Source organism: Cryptomeria japonica, chromosome 6 (assembly GCF_030272615.1).
Source record: "Cryptomeria japonica chromosome 6, Sugi_1.0, whole genome shotgun sequence".
Lineage (NCBI taxonomy): Eukaryota > Viridiplantae > Streptophyta > Pinopsida > Cupressales > Cupressaceae > Cryptomeria > Cryptomeria japonica.
Window position 1 is genome coordinate 255,617,192 of NC_081410.1, and position 15,769 is coordinate 255,632,960.

Below are 15,769 nucleotides of genomic sequence, written 5' to 3' on the forward strand. Positions count from 1 at the left end.
CACCAAAGAGTTGTCTAAGTCTGAGATCAAAGATTAGCTAAGTCTATGAAGTAGCTAAGATCAAAATTTATCAGACTGAGATCCAACTATTGGTAGGAATTTAGTAAAAGTGGAAGCCATTTTGAAGTGATCAAAGACTTTCATTGTGATTGAGGCAAGGAGTTTTCTAGGGGTATTAGCTAAGTCTATAAAGTAGCTGACATCAAAATTTACCAGACAAAGATCCAACTATTGTTAGGAATTTAGTAAAATTGGAAGCCATTTTGAAGTGATCCAAGACTTTCATTGTGATTGAGACAAGGAGTTTAACCCATGAATTGTAGAAAATAGATTTTTGTTGTTTATATTCATATTGCTGATTACATAGGCAAATATTCATTTAACTTTTTAAAAGGGCAGTCACCAAATACACCAAATAGTTGTCTAAAGTCTGAGATCAAAGATTAGCTAAGTCTATGAAGTAGCTGAGATCAAAATTTATTAGACAGAGATCCGACAATCCTTAGAAATTTAGTAAAAGTGGAAGCCATTTTGAAGTGATCCAAGACTTTCATTGTGATTGAGGCAAAGAGTTTACTAGGGGTAGTTCAATATTTGAGAAAGCTTATCAAATCATATTCCATAGTTGCAATGCTTTATATTCCCTGATGGCAATTGGTAAGTCTTTTATATGGGGTAGAATTCAACAAAAGGCATTTGTTTAGCTGAAGTAAAAGATTAGCAAGCCACTGGTTTTGGCAATACCTAGCTTGCAACTACTATTTTAGGTAGAAACAAATTTTAATGATTGTGTGTTGGAGGCTCTTTTATTACAACTATGTAAGCTTGTTTGTTGTCATTCAGATTTATTTTGTGGAGCACTTTAGATATATTGCTCACATAATGAATTGTATGTCTTTGTTTGAGCAAAAATTATCTATATCAATTATAAATTAAAAATCATATATCTATATCTACATATATTAAATATGTCTATATCAATTATAAATTAAAAATCATATATCTATATCTACATATATTAAATATGTCTTTGAACGTTTAGTGTTGTGGTAGAAAAACTCCATTGGTGAGGTAGCCACCAAGGTTCAAACCCCTACTGGGTCATTGAGCTCGTGGACTTTCTACCTTTGTTGGGTCGTTGAGCTCATGGATTTGAACAAGTGTGGGGAATGATGAACCCCTCGAAAATGGCCAAAATAACAAACTTTTTCGACATTGATTCCACATTGACTCTGATTTTGTCTCAAACCAACCCTATTTCGAAGCAATTCAATAATTTCACTCGTTTTTCTAGGGTTTTGCAAGATTGTACAATGATTTTTTTCACTTTTTTGTCATTTTCTGGGTTTTTAACATGATTTTAACGTGATTTAAATAGAAAAAATCTTTGAAAATTGGGTCAACGCTTGGTCAACGATTTTTTCATGAATCAGGATTTTTTGGGAGAATAAATCGGCTAGCTCCAGGATTCAGGATTAATCGGGTATAATTACGATTTTTTGCAGACTATTGCTTCATTGGTTCTCACACCTAACCAATCATCTCAAGACAAATGTGTGTGATGTGAATCGAGTCTTGACAACCTATCATGGTGTAAAAAAGTAAAACAAATTAAAAAGTAGATAACATATCAAAAAAATTAAAAATATTATATGAATTAAAAGTTAAAATTGCCTTCACAACACCTATGCCAACGTTTCCAACCCCTCATTTTTCTACTCCATCTCATTTTCATTTCTTCTGTCTACTTTCTCTTCCACCCACCATTGGCTTGTCCCCTCCTTCCCTATGCCTTTTCCCCTTTCCTCTCTCTCCCTTTATGCCAACTTCCTTGACCCTCAATTTTGTCACCATATTTTTTCTACGTACACTCGTATACTTGACCATATCCTTGCCAACTTAAATCAATTGTGATCCCCTTCTTCCTATGACCATATGATGGTTCATCTTACCCATCACCCTTCCTTTACTCAATTAGAACTTATCTTCATGCAATCTCCATTAACACTAGTTCTCCTCTTCTCCCCCTTCTACACCCTTTCCTCCCTCTTCTTGCCCTAATACACCACCCCTAGATCTTGATGATGATGTGCCTCCTCCCACTTATCTTCCTTCTCTAAATGCATGCTTCCACCCAATGGACATATCAAATAATGATAAGGCCTTCTCTTCTTCCCTCTCTACTCTTGTTGATCTTCCTACAATTGTTGATGCTTCCTCTCCACAAGGCTCATTTACTTTTGTGAATCTTATGTCGCACGTGAATAATCCTTATTTTGATGTGTATCTTTCCTAAGTGATGGAGAGGGATATGGCTTATATCACTCATGATGTTCATTCTCACTTCAAGTCTCCCACCACATCCACCTCTTAGAATGTTGTACCTTTCTCTTATTCTTGTCATGGCCCTCTTTCTTTAATAGGTGAGCTTAGCCTTGAGGGCAATGTTGAGCATGATCACAACATTGCCTAGTTAGATATTACATTGGATGAGTTGCATAATGATTAGGCATTGATAATTCTCGTTCTAAGACTAGCTTCACCATTTCTCCACCTCTACGCAATGCATCCCTCCTAGACATAGATCCATTCCCTTATGTTTCTAGGATCTCTTCCTCTCAAGCCACTCTTACCTACTTCTCATTCGATACCTCCCCTTCTACAAGAGGCATCATCATCTATTACTTATGGGCTCCATACTTCCTTTCCTACTATTACAACTTCCTTCCCACATGTTATTGCCTCTTCCTCTTCTTTTGACTTGGCTGATTTGTATACCAGACTTAAGGAGCTAAATATGCAATTGGATACTCTCATTCATTCTCACACAACCCCTCTTGTATCCCCATGGTTAATTCTTCCTTCTCTTTTGAAATGCTTGCATATCCTTCTTTTATTGGCATTGAGACCTGTTGGTAAACGGATTTGTTGCTTTAAGAAATTTTCTTGAAAAACTCTGTTTTGCCCTGTAATTAGCAACAAAGCGTTCACAACAGTTGAAGAATCACAAAGAAATGGTAATTCTTCTCTGCGTTTGAGAGGGGCAGCTCCCTCGTATAATGGGGGTATTTGGATTTTTCAAAAATTTAAAGAACGAACAATAAAGAAAGATTGAACGCCAAATAAGGTATGAATCTAGATTAAAATAAATTCCATATAATCAAGTTTGAGATACCACAACTTGAAATAAACTTCTTCACATTCAATGTTAAAGGGAAAGCATTAGGTAATCATCAATTAAACATAAGAACATTGATAATAACCCATGAGAATAAGTTGAACACACATACAAATTGATCTCTATTGCTTAATTTCTTGAATAATACTATCCAAGTCTCTCATACAAAGCTTATGAAAAAGTGGAATCCTTACATTGAATAATAATGAGGTATATATAGGTGAAGTGGTAACCACCTGAGGTAACTACCCTAACCATCTTTGTAACTACTTTATAACTTCCTCAACTTCTTGAAATAACTTCCTCAACTTTGGGAAAAATAACTACTTAGAATAACTACCCAAAATGAGAACTTAAGATAACTACCTCATATGAAAAGAGCCAAGATTATCCTTTATTACAATAAAGAAATAGAGATGAAAGAAAGGAAACTCAATCATGAGAGTTATTTACAAAGAAAGACAAAAACATGATGCGAGTAACACAACAAAAATGAAGACTATACAAAATGCAACTCTGCACTTATTCTAAGCTAACTCCTTGCATTGCCGATGAGGTTGTTGCTTCTGTAGGCACATTAGGTTGTCCAGGTCCTTTGTCTCTGAAGATTCTGAAAAGTCGAATGGCTGAAGTGACAGATTTTCCTTTGGGAATTAGGATGTTAGCTATCCTCATTTTCCATGTCTTCAAGTTTCTATGAATGCCACTTAGTTTTGTCACCATGCTGAGTGTCTGAGACATAGAGATTCTCAAGGAAGAGTAAATATCAATCAATTTTTCCATGGTATTTTCATTGAAGTTTGTCCTGTTAAAAAGCTGCTGATCTACCATGTTCTGGAAGCTATTCTGTAACACCTGCAAATCTTCCATCAATGTCACATCTGGGAGAAGAGTAGTGAGTTGTCCTTGGAGTTTGGTACACACTTGATCACATAAAAGCATGAGCTTTTCTAATTCTGATGAAACTTGATCTATGATCACTAGTTTCCAGTTAATGCTTTCTATCCATATTTCTAGATAATCTTTTTCATTACTAGGCAGGATTTTCTCAGTTGCAAGGGTGTCCATTCCAATTTCTATCATTTGTTTGAAATCATTCACAATTTCCTTCCAAGCTGCCTCCTCTTTCTTGACATTCTTCAAGTCTTGCTCAATAGTATTTTTCTTTATTAAGGCCTCATCATGGATAGATTTTGCTTGGACTAGGAAATCACATGCAAGAGTTTTGACCTTTTCTACCCAACCTTCAATTACCTTTCCATAGGCTTGGTACTTTTGAAGATTATCCATAACATTCCTTTCAATTTCTCCTTCTGGTGTCAATATAATTGGCTGGCGATCTACACTTAGTGGCATAGTGGAGGTATCAACTACGGATTTCAAGTAAGAAGACAAAGTGTGCACTTGTTGTTTCAATTGATCCTTGGATTGCTTATCCTTTTCACTTCTCTCCACCATCCTGGCTGCCATCACATTAAAGTTCTGAATATCAGACTCATGAGAAGAAGGTCCCATATCAATCTTTGTCACAACAAAGTCCGCAGAGGTGGCCTCATTTGTATCCTTCTCAGATATGGGTTGAGCAATCTCTAAGCACATATTCCTTGAATTTGGATCAGTCTTTATTCTTGAGGATACTTTGAGTTTCTTTGGTTTTTCAGCTCTTCCAAAGAGATCAGATATGCTACTAAATTCAAGTACCACCAACTTTTCTACCTTCCTCTTCTTCAATAGACTTTGTTCTAACCATGGGAAAGAAGAATTTTCTGTGGACTCTTGGGTGATTTCTTGTCTTGCTACCAGTGTTGTTGTCACCTCTCTGATTTCTTCAAATTGATCGCTTGGATTGCTTGGAAATGATGAATCCATGACTAAAGTATTTTGTTGTGCTTCTTGTCGTAGGGATTCAATAGGAACTGAGGGAGATATGGAATGCATTCCATCATCAAATCTTGTGTCATCCAGAATTTCCACTGGAACTTGATCCTTTACTTGACTTGCAATAGAATTTTCTTCTATGTCTTTTGCTCTGGATTTCTTCCTCTTTTGTCGAGGTTCATCACCACATGTGTTCTAAAGATTGTTCCTCCGTGGAGGGTCTTCATCTCCATCACTTCCTTGAGTATTCTGCTAAGAAGGAGTATCCCTAGCTGGAGTATGGGAAGAATGTAGCGAAGTAGAGCTCTCAAGCTGATTTCCTTTCCTTCTTGGAGTTTCCTTTGTTGGTCTGGTAGCAGTCATTTGAGTAATCTTCTTCTTAATCCAGGCTTCAGAATTCTTGATTACAAAACTTGTTCTTTCTCTGACATCTCTCATTTCCGGATCTGCCCAATTCAAACTGGGAAGTGGCTGGGACTGGACTTGCTCAAAATAGATAGGATCAATCAAATCAGATCCATCATCTTCAATGCCTTCTATGGTCCAATCCATCTTGAAATCTTTCATTTGCTTCAAAGTTAACCTTGTCCAATCTCTTTTTCTAACCTCGAACTCATCTTCGCAATCCTCCCAAAAGTCTTCGAGATTAGGAAAATGAAAATAGCCAGGACCTAACTTTAAGCTATTCTTGACATAATCTTTGCTATCAAAAGGGAACCTCATCTGGTATGGATACAAATTGACCCTGGATAAAGCTTTTTCTGCCTCATCTGCTCTTGAACTTGACTCACATCTATAGTGCCTGAGACAAATAGGGAAAGCTACCCCTTTATTCTTTCTATCTCTACATTTCTTTTGAACTGAAACCAATTGCCGACAAAGCTCAACTAAAATGAGCTTATCATCAACATATCTGGGTAACTTGTGTGGACAACCTTCAAATCCTCCTACTCGAAGATAGGTAAATCTCAGAAACTGGATGAAGAAACTTCCATATTTCTTTATCAAATTAGTGGCTTGCTTTGATATTCTGGTGGCAATGTCGCCTTGTAGTAACCTTACTACCCACATTGTGAAAGCATCATTCACCCGCCTGAAATACACGAAGCTTTCCTCAAGTTGCAATTGCTTGTAATAATGGTAAACTTGAGTTTCTTGATTCAGGACACCATTAGTACTTAACCCGGCAGAGATGACTGTTATGAAGAGGTACATCCACATTTCGAACTCAGTGGAATCAGGACTTCCTGTCACTCTATGGAGTAAGATAATCAAGTAACAAATCTCTTTGATGAAAAGAGAACGATGGAGTGTTTTTGGAAGCTGAGACTGTCCTCCTCGTGGCGCAACCATCCATTCTTTGGCCAGATTGTTGAGGCATTTGCTTCTATTATCGCTGAAGTATTTGTAAGCTTTTTGCTTATCGATGTGAGTGAACTTTTCCTTATATGGCAAACGAAGAATAATAGCTATTGAAATTCCATCAAGTTTGGCCATTAAGGATCCATCTACAACTCTTATTTCTCTTGCATCTGGATTATATCCTTTTGAGCATTCTAGTACCAAATCTGTACATTGAATTGATATGGGAAAACATGCTGCTTCAATCAAGCCACTTCCTGCCACTCTACAAGACAATTTTGATCTGTCACCTTCCATGAAGAACTTTTTGATTTCCTGCAAATTAATATGCCCAATCTTGGTATCGTGAACTTCTGGAATCATGGTGGTGATCATCGAGGCGTACTCATACTCTTGAGCCTTGTATTTCATGATGATGTGTTTTGCAGATTCTTATACTAAGAAGTTCTAAAGCGTCTTTTTATTACCAATTGCAGCAAATTGGAAATTTGTAAACAATGTTTAAAAATATCTCGACTCCCTCTTATCCCATAGGGTTGAAAGCTTGAAAGATCATTTAAAACAACACCGTGCTACTGTTAGAATCATTGCATTACGTTTCTTTGGGATAGTTTATTAAACAAATCATATCTCTCATTCTCCATATTTCATGATATCTGACACAACTCCTCCTTCAATCTGTATTTGGAAAGAATACTTATAACATATTTAAAGTTCCTTGTGATAGCGAGCATAGGTTTTGAAGTAAACCAACCCAGTATTCTTCAATGCATGAATGATATCGATTTGAACTGAAACTTACATAAGTTCCTCTATAATCAATCTCGATGTCTCATATCCTGCAAGGACACCTGAATCATAATCACGGTGTCCTATATCGTGTTGATGAAACCACATTTCAAGAACCTAAACCCCGCCACCAGCAGCTCGGGTTCCCCTCCGCGGAGCAACACATCAACAGACCCGGGTGATCTTACGCCCCAGTCAATGTCCAATCCGATAAGGATAGGAGTGATAGGAGTTTTAGAGGGGGGTAACCAGCGCGCTAGAGAGTTGTTTGCTCAGAGGGCGTGTTCCACTCGAACCACCGCTGTAAGATGACATCTTCTCTGAAATGCTGCAAGCCGACCGGAGCACTTCTAATTGCGATGTGAGACAAACGGCATCACCAAAATGCAAATAGAAGCGATATCATCGATGGCTAAGGAGAAACAATATCGCCTAAGGTGGCGGAATACACATTGCACTTTCGCAGAATGACATCTCCTCAAGGCATGCTGTGGGAGGAAGGAGATTACTGGCAAAAAAAAAAAAAACATGGAATTCGGTTGTAGCACAGGCGGAATATTATTCACTTGCTTGAGTATTTCTAACATCTTATCAACACACCCAACATCTTCAATACCTGCAAGTGGTCTTCAATACCTGCGAGTGGAGTTAGAGAGCACGATAGCATGCATATCTATCGGCATGCAAAGCAAATGGTGGAAGTAGTTATAAAACCGATTTCCACCATCCTTCCAGGCCACGTGGTGTATCCAATCCGCCAGATGGACATTCAAGGGGAAGGCGTTGTCTTTTGAAATACTCTCATCTTGCCGATGAGAATAGAGAGGATGAAATGAATGGTAAACTTGTTAAAGTTGGCCAACTCACCAATCAATATTTAAACCTTTCTCTGAAGAAACCTATCGGTCACTTATGTTATTCACCAACTTAGCGGTAACAACCAACTCACTTTTTGAACTTGGTGGATATGGGCGCTTTGATTATCCTACTAACCTGCCGCTAATACTTGGTCAACTGCCAGCTTAGATCATTGATGATCATGTTTTACTTTAAACTCTTTGAAAATGCCAATAGCAATCCAAGACAATACAATATTATCATTCATTTATTGGCAATTCGAGGGATCATTTAACTTGAAGTTTAGAAGTCAACATGTTACTTTGAATCATATCCTTTACTTTGAAAATGTTCATAGGATTGCAAATACAAATACAAAGAGTTTCTCGATTTTCTCAAAAACATGATTTGTGACCCTTCACCATCATAGCGTGAAGTACAATTATGACTTTTAAAGCTTGGGCGAACTTTGGGAATTCACGTATATTCCTTTTTTTTTACGAATACATCCAAATATATGACGAAGCATTCACACTAAAGTGACCCGTTTTTTTTTACATGGAAACGAAGAAGAATTATAGTTGTCAAATTTACAATTAGGATCAACAAGACCCTATGTTTTAATAAGTAAAATGATCAAGGAGATCCCTTGCATCATGTGAGACCATACTATAACCTATGTTTAACCAGTACATGTGACAATCCCATCTTAGCCAGCTTCTTTTCTAGTACTTTGGTAGATTGTGCTTTGGATTGGTTCTATATATTACTTAATAGTTCTGTACATTCTTTTTCTAATGCGATGTCAGGGTTTGTAAAACATTTTTGATGCAGGACAAATCTCTGAGCTTTATCAGTAAATTTGCAGTAAATAGAACTCCAATATCAAACAATTGCAAAACACACAATTCTGATGCCAATTTGAAAGACTCAAAACAATTTATTAAGATTTTGCCAGGGTGAACAAAGACAACTCTGCTACAGGCAACTTTGCTCCCAATTTAATTTTCTCTATTCTTGAGATCACCTCTATAATGCTATCTGCTCAAATTTTCTCCAGTTTACCACCACACTATATAAATTTCTTTCCTCAAACTTTCCTTGCACAGAACATTATATTTAACAGGCCTTTCTTTTTGCCTTATGCACCATCCTCTATTTCTTATCCTTTCAATTATTACACCCAAACTTAAATCTGCCTGCTCAAGCAGCCGCAAACATTATTCCAATCTGCTCTTGCCTTAGAGCCTTCTCCTTATGTAGGTCTCTGTTTTTTTTTCTACCCTTTCCACACACTGTTCCCTTCTCTCCTCTCTCATGCAGCAAACAACAGGCCATTTTTACCTTCTTCTCCCCCTCGTTTCAGCTTCCACACCAATTTTGTTTTTTTAAAAAGAGTCTAATATTTTCTTATCCTTTCATTTTGTGGAGACTCTTTCCCGTCCAAGTAAATTAATAAACTTTCATACTTGCAAACTCTATACCATCCATGTAAAATAATAAATAACTTCCAGACATTCAAATATAAAATAATAAACTTTGTTTTTAGCAACAAATTGATCAAAGTTCCACAATACCCCGGCTGTGAAACATCAATATAAACTGGAAAATAAAATCAAACCAGAAACTTTGACTCAAAAAACTGGAAAACCAAAACATATATTTTTTATTGATCCAGATTGCCAGTCCACCCGGATGCTCCGACATCAATTTTCAATTCAACATGGAACCTAAAGTCCATCTTACACGATTAATACAACGTGAGCAATATTCCAATGAGTGTGTTAGGGATTGTACTTGTGTCTTTTCCTTGGTTGGTGATGGGTCTTACAACTACTAACCACCTTCTATATGCTCTTTTTCTAGAAATTATCATGTCACATCTCCAAGTGAAAATTCACATTAGTCCATATAATTATCTTCTTGATTTGTCCCTATTCGACATCCAAGCTCGACAAAAACTACAAGAACTCAATCTCCTCAACTATGGCAACCCTTCTTCCCTTCTTCTTCCTCTCCACCCATACTTCCTACTTGTGAATCTTCTCCAACCAGCCAACCAACCTCCTATCTCCCAACACCAAAAAGAAGAACCTTCACACGTTTAGTTGATCCTCTCTAAAGCATATCCTACAACTTCTTTTACAATCTAAGATGATCACCCTTCCACCTCTCACATACAATAATTCTCCTATGTGTGATTGTTTATCCCTTCCTCCTTATGCATGCCATAGGATGTCAAGCCATTCTATCAACCAATTTCAAGCATTAAAGAAAAAAGTACAAGAACTTATTTATGATAGTTCTATCACAATCTCTCCACATGATACACCTCCTGCATATTCTCATGATGACGATACTAATTGGGTAGATGTGCCCAAACCAACACATTCTAGAGCTTTCACCTATGATATACATGATAATTATGAAGCCTATTATACACCTATAGATACTTAAGCTATTTTTACACATTCTTACCTACTTCTCATCTAGATGTTCTTTCGAATTTTCACGTGCAACTGGTTCTATCCTCTTCTACTTATGGGTGATTATATATCATAGGTTGACCCTATTCTCATATGTTGAGGCCATATGCTAACATGGCTTACATTTCTTTTTCCCATGTTTCTTAGCATATGCCCTCCCTATGCTACTTGATACTTCTTATTCTTATGTCAAAATCATATGCTTGCATGGATTTTTATTTCCTTGTTGCCTAGCATAAGTCTTGCATATGTCCTTTCTACTTTTGGTTGTCATATGCTAAGGTTGTAAGCTATTACGCTTTCTTTCCTTTTTCCATGTTGCCCAGCACATGTCAATATGTTCCTTTCTACTTCTCATTCCTATGCCAAAATATATGCTACTTCATCTTACTCACATCATCATACTCCTCATGTTATCACTTTCCTACCTTGCCTTGTACTACTCACAATGCTACATGCCTAATCCCCTTTATGCTAAGTATATCAGTCATTTTCCTTCACACTATACATAAGATGACCTTCCTACTTTACTACTGATCACTCCTTTGTTCTACATCATCCTACTCACAATTATCAATTTCTCCAACACTGGGCATCAATTTATCCTTCTCATAATTTCACGATCCTAATACCTTATAGTTCTATTGACACTATTCATAGTATCCCTTACATAGCTTTGTTTCATCCTATTCAAATTACCCATGTCTTTACCTACTTTGATTTGCTTCATATCAATCACATTGTCATTTTCCTATTTCTCTATATATTGTCCACTTGATCATTTTCCTACCTTCACTATCCTGCTACACCTTAATTTGTATGATATGATAAAACCTTATCATTCCTCTTATCACACATCACTCATGTTATCCCCATGCTTACATTCTTATCTGACATATCCTTATTATCTTTGACTCTTTGCTCTCCCTAAGGTGACAACTCCATGTGGGTGAAGGCCATACATCCATTCTTCTATGGAGGCATCACCTCAATCCATGTCACATTCAATCTTGATTCCTAGGTCTTTTCTACTCTTACGTTCCTACAATTTTCCAATGTCTATTTTAAAGCATACTTTACTTTGCACTTCCTATGGAGGCAACCTCACAATCATATGTTTGGGAAAAAACTCTCCTCTTTTAGGTATTGTTCTTACCATCCTATGTCACATATGGCACCTTAGCACCAACTAACATTCCCTTTCTTCTTATCCACCTTTTTATTCTCTTTGAATTGATTGCACCTCTCTTTACATACAATCAATCAAGGGGGGGAGGGGGATATTTGAGTGTCTCTATCATAGCCATAACATAGTAGCTCTATGGCCATGGCACTTTGATCAAAATGGCTCCTTCATCACTAAACATATGCCCAAATGTATCCTTTATCATTAAACATAGACTCAAATAGCTCCTTCACAGCCAATTCTATATTTAGGTGGCTCCTCCACAACCAATTCCATATTAAGGTGGCTCCTTGCACCATTTCTGATCCAGGCAAGCTTCCATGGATCCCCTATTCTTTCTCTCTCTAAGTTAAGAGAAAGTAGATGATAATTTATAGTATGTGATTCTATTTTTCTACATGCTTCTCTTAACCAACAATAAGTGCTTCCTCTTGTGTGTGTAAATTGCAAGATGCTTGGGTGAAGGAAAGTTCAAGAAACAAAGAGCATAGCTATATATCCTTTAAATATTCAGTATTTTCTATGCGATGTGGTTTACTTTAGCATGCTTGTCTCCCTTTAGATTGGGAGCAAATTATAGAGCCAAAAATTGAATACTTCATATTGTTTACTTTGTTTTGCACCCATTTTGGTGTCTATAACCCCTAGTTGTGATTAAGACTCAAATCCCTCATTCCCAAGACTGAAACCCCTCACTTGGCTACCAAATATCGATGCCCAAACTCCTATTACCCATGCCATAATTGCTATTATTGCCCTGGACACAAGCGCACCCCCTAGTATCCTTGATCCACCTTGCGCACGCTCATGTCCAATGCATTTTAAAAGATTTAATGCTCACCAAAACCCTAGCAATTCACCTTAGATTGTAACAGCTACTTCATGAGGAAAGTCTCATAATGGCAAAATAAATCTTCAGTTTCCCTCTCTCACACTCTCATCCCTTTGCTAGTTCTAGGTTGTACTACGTTTTCTAAAGCTCTATTATGTTCACCTACCACTCTTCCATTGTTGAAACCTATCTGCAAAACCTTCATTGTTGCAGATCAGACCTCTATTGGCAAGCCCTTGGCACACCAAGTGATCCTCCATCTCCCTATTTCCTCCACCATGGCACTGCACACCACAATAGTGGTAGCACGCCCTCTAGAGTTTTCTAGTTGCATCTATTGCACACACCATAGCACCTTTCACTTAAGTATCCCACACTCCCAACTTTTACTACTATGTTGAGGCTGAATCATGCCATCCTAGGTGACTGACTAAGGCAGTCTACAAAACATAACTTACCATCTTTCCCCCTCCAAATTCAAACAGATATTACGGCATCTCAGGTGAAGCTCTCTAGTTTTTGCCCATAGTTTGCTTAACCGAAAATTAAGGCAAGGAATTTTTATAAAGTTACAAAGCAATCTGACACTAGAAATGATTGGGAGTGCACCCTAAACATGAGCATGCCCTACCACACATGAGTATGGACTATTGAACACAAGCACTTCATACATTTTCCGAATCTTCTCTAGAACTCCAAAAACATCCTTCCAGGCTCTCAGTCCTTCACCTCCAAATTTGTTATAGACATCAAAAATAGGGATCCATTCCTCAATCTATCTATTTCATATACAGTAGCATTTTGATTCCTGATTCTAGTGTTTCATACTTAGCATAGATCAGATTTATTTATTGTTTTACTGATTTATCGCTATATTGAAGGAGTAAATCAGATAGTGGAAGTGTATTAACACATTAATGATCAAAATAATAGGATGATCTTGGCAGCATGTTTATTTTTGTTTTACACCTTCCCAAGTTGTTTCCTTATTCTATGGCAAAATCAATTTATTTGCACCTACTTGTGACCCTTTAACTTTATCAATTGTTATTCTCCCTCAAATTACATTTACAGCTTCTTGTAATCAATTCATAATTTGCCCGATAGCTAAACATTGTCAAACCTTACTTACACCAAGTCAAATAAAAAACAACTAAAGGTCATGACTGTCCAGTTGCATTTCAGCCTTCTGATCGCTGTCTTCTTGCAATCCATAATAGTGTGATTGGCCATTAACACTTGAAAACTTTATAACAAAACTCCACCTGTATCACCAGCTTCAAGTCTATAAAACTAAGGGACTACCAAAATCAATGATGATGATCACTGCTCTTCAATTTACTCTCTCCTTATATTCAAGAGATATTGAGTAATTCCTGGTACAGCAACAAGGGAGATTTTAAATTTCTTGTTATTATTAGTCCCTCACATGACTATTTTCCACTTATATTTCTGCCAGTTGTACATGAACATTTATTGCCATCTCCTACAATCTTTACCTGCAAACTCAACCATGTGGATCCCTCCAAAAGTCTTGTAATTGTCCCTCTCAGAAAAAACCTCTATACACATAAAACAAAGACCACATGAAAGTAAATTAGTGATTGTAGTAAAGTACAATAATGCTTGACTTCGTAGGTAAAGAGTGTCAGGAGATGGCCATAAATGTTCATGAACAACTGGTAGAATCATCCTTTTGACTAACCCAAAGTAGAAAGGGTTATGTTAGATTTGTAATTACCTTCTAGCTCTCTTTATAATGTCGGTTACGTTAGAAGGTGATGCTGTAGTAAAATGACCCCAAAGAATTAAAATATGTTTTTGTTTGCTGAAAAGCAACCACAGGGTATTGACATAAACCCTCATGGCTCTCTCCGTCCATTGATGTACATAGCTACCCCACACATCAGGAAAATAAAACTTCTAACAAACAGGCTGATCTAGTAGAATTCCCTTAAATAGCGTGCTAAGATGCTTTGTTTCATCTTCTTGAGAACAAAGAAGCACTCTTCCTGGTTATAAAATGAAGAGCTGTGCAAAATGTATTTCTTGGTTATTTATGGATGATTATGCTCTTTTTCATCACCCTCTTCTTAGAATCCTTCAGTATTTTGCCATCAATCTAACACTGCATCTCCATGATGCAAAGCTACTGTTTGAAATTTTGTTAATTCTTAATAATGTTTGATATAAAAACAGGATACCTTACCCATCAAAGCTCTCAACTAAATGACTTCACCACAAGCATCAAACGCTTGAAATAGCAGTTCTGGTATTTAATAGCATATTTTTATGCACATGTTTAGCAGCATATCTAATGGGATAAAGCTCGTTTTTAAATATTACTTCATGTACACTCATCGACTTTAACTAGTAACTGCCTAGTAATTATCTGTCATATATCAAGCTTGCATGTTAAATTAAACAGGTGTTTGAATAAAATTGCAAATTATATTTAGATGATCCTGAAAGGTTTGCCTGGCAGAATCCTCATTAATCTCATAGTTGTTTCTTGTCGTCTAAAATTAGTTTCAAAACTTGCTTCAGTATTTTGCCACCAATCCAATGCTGGATCTCCATGCTGAAAAGCAACTGACAGACTTTTTGGTAATCCTCTATAATCTTTAGATTAAAACTAGGATACGTTACCCATCAAATCTCTCAACTCAATGACTTCAGTACAAGCATTGAACCCTTCAAATAGCAGTTTGGATATTTAATATCATATTTTTATTCAAATGCTCAGTCGCATACTGATGGAATAAGCTTGTTTCCAAATATTATTTCATGGACACTTGCCAACTTTAATTAACAACTGCCCAGAATCTATCTGTCGTATATCAAGGTTTCCTATTTAAGTAAAGAGGTAATTGAATAATATTGCAAATTAAATTTAGATCCTGAAATGTTAGCAGAAATTGTTTTGTTAGTCTAAAGGTAGTTTCAAAACTCACAACTTGGCAAAACTCAGGAGTACTCACCAGGACTCATAAAAAACCTGGAAAAACTCAGCTAGGCTAGTTAATGTGCGATTTACTCAGCTACAAAAATAGCTCGCAAGTTAACAAAGTACTTGGAGAGTTTGAACTATGGTTTTTAAACTATATCTGACAAAAAGCAGCTATAAACTTAGAGAGTAGCGAGAAGCTAACTACCACATGCTCCCATGCTTGGACTGTATTGGTAAAGCTGAAGCGAATAAGCAGTCAAAAGAAACTATG

General features: G+C 36.8%; 1 protein-coding gene across 2 annotated transcripts in view; it reads right to left on the reverse strand.

Annotated features, from left to right (window-relative positions):
* The window catches only part of LOC131037393 (mitochondrial outer membrane protein porin 5), a 57,012-nt gene that overhangs the window by 28,744 nt on the left and 12,499 nt on the right, over nt 1-15,769 (reverse strand). The window lies entirely within an intron of this gene.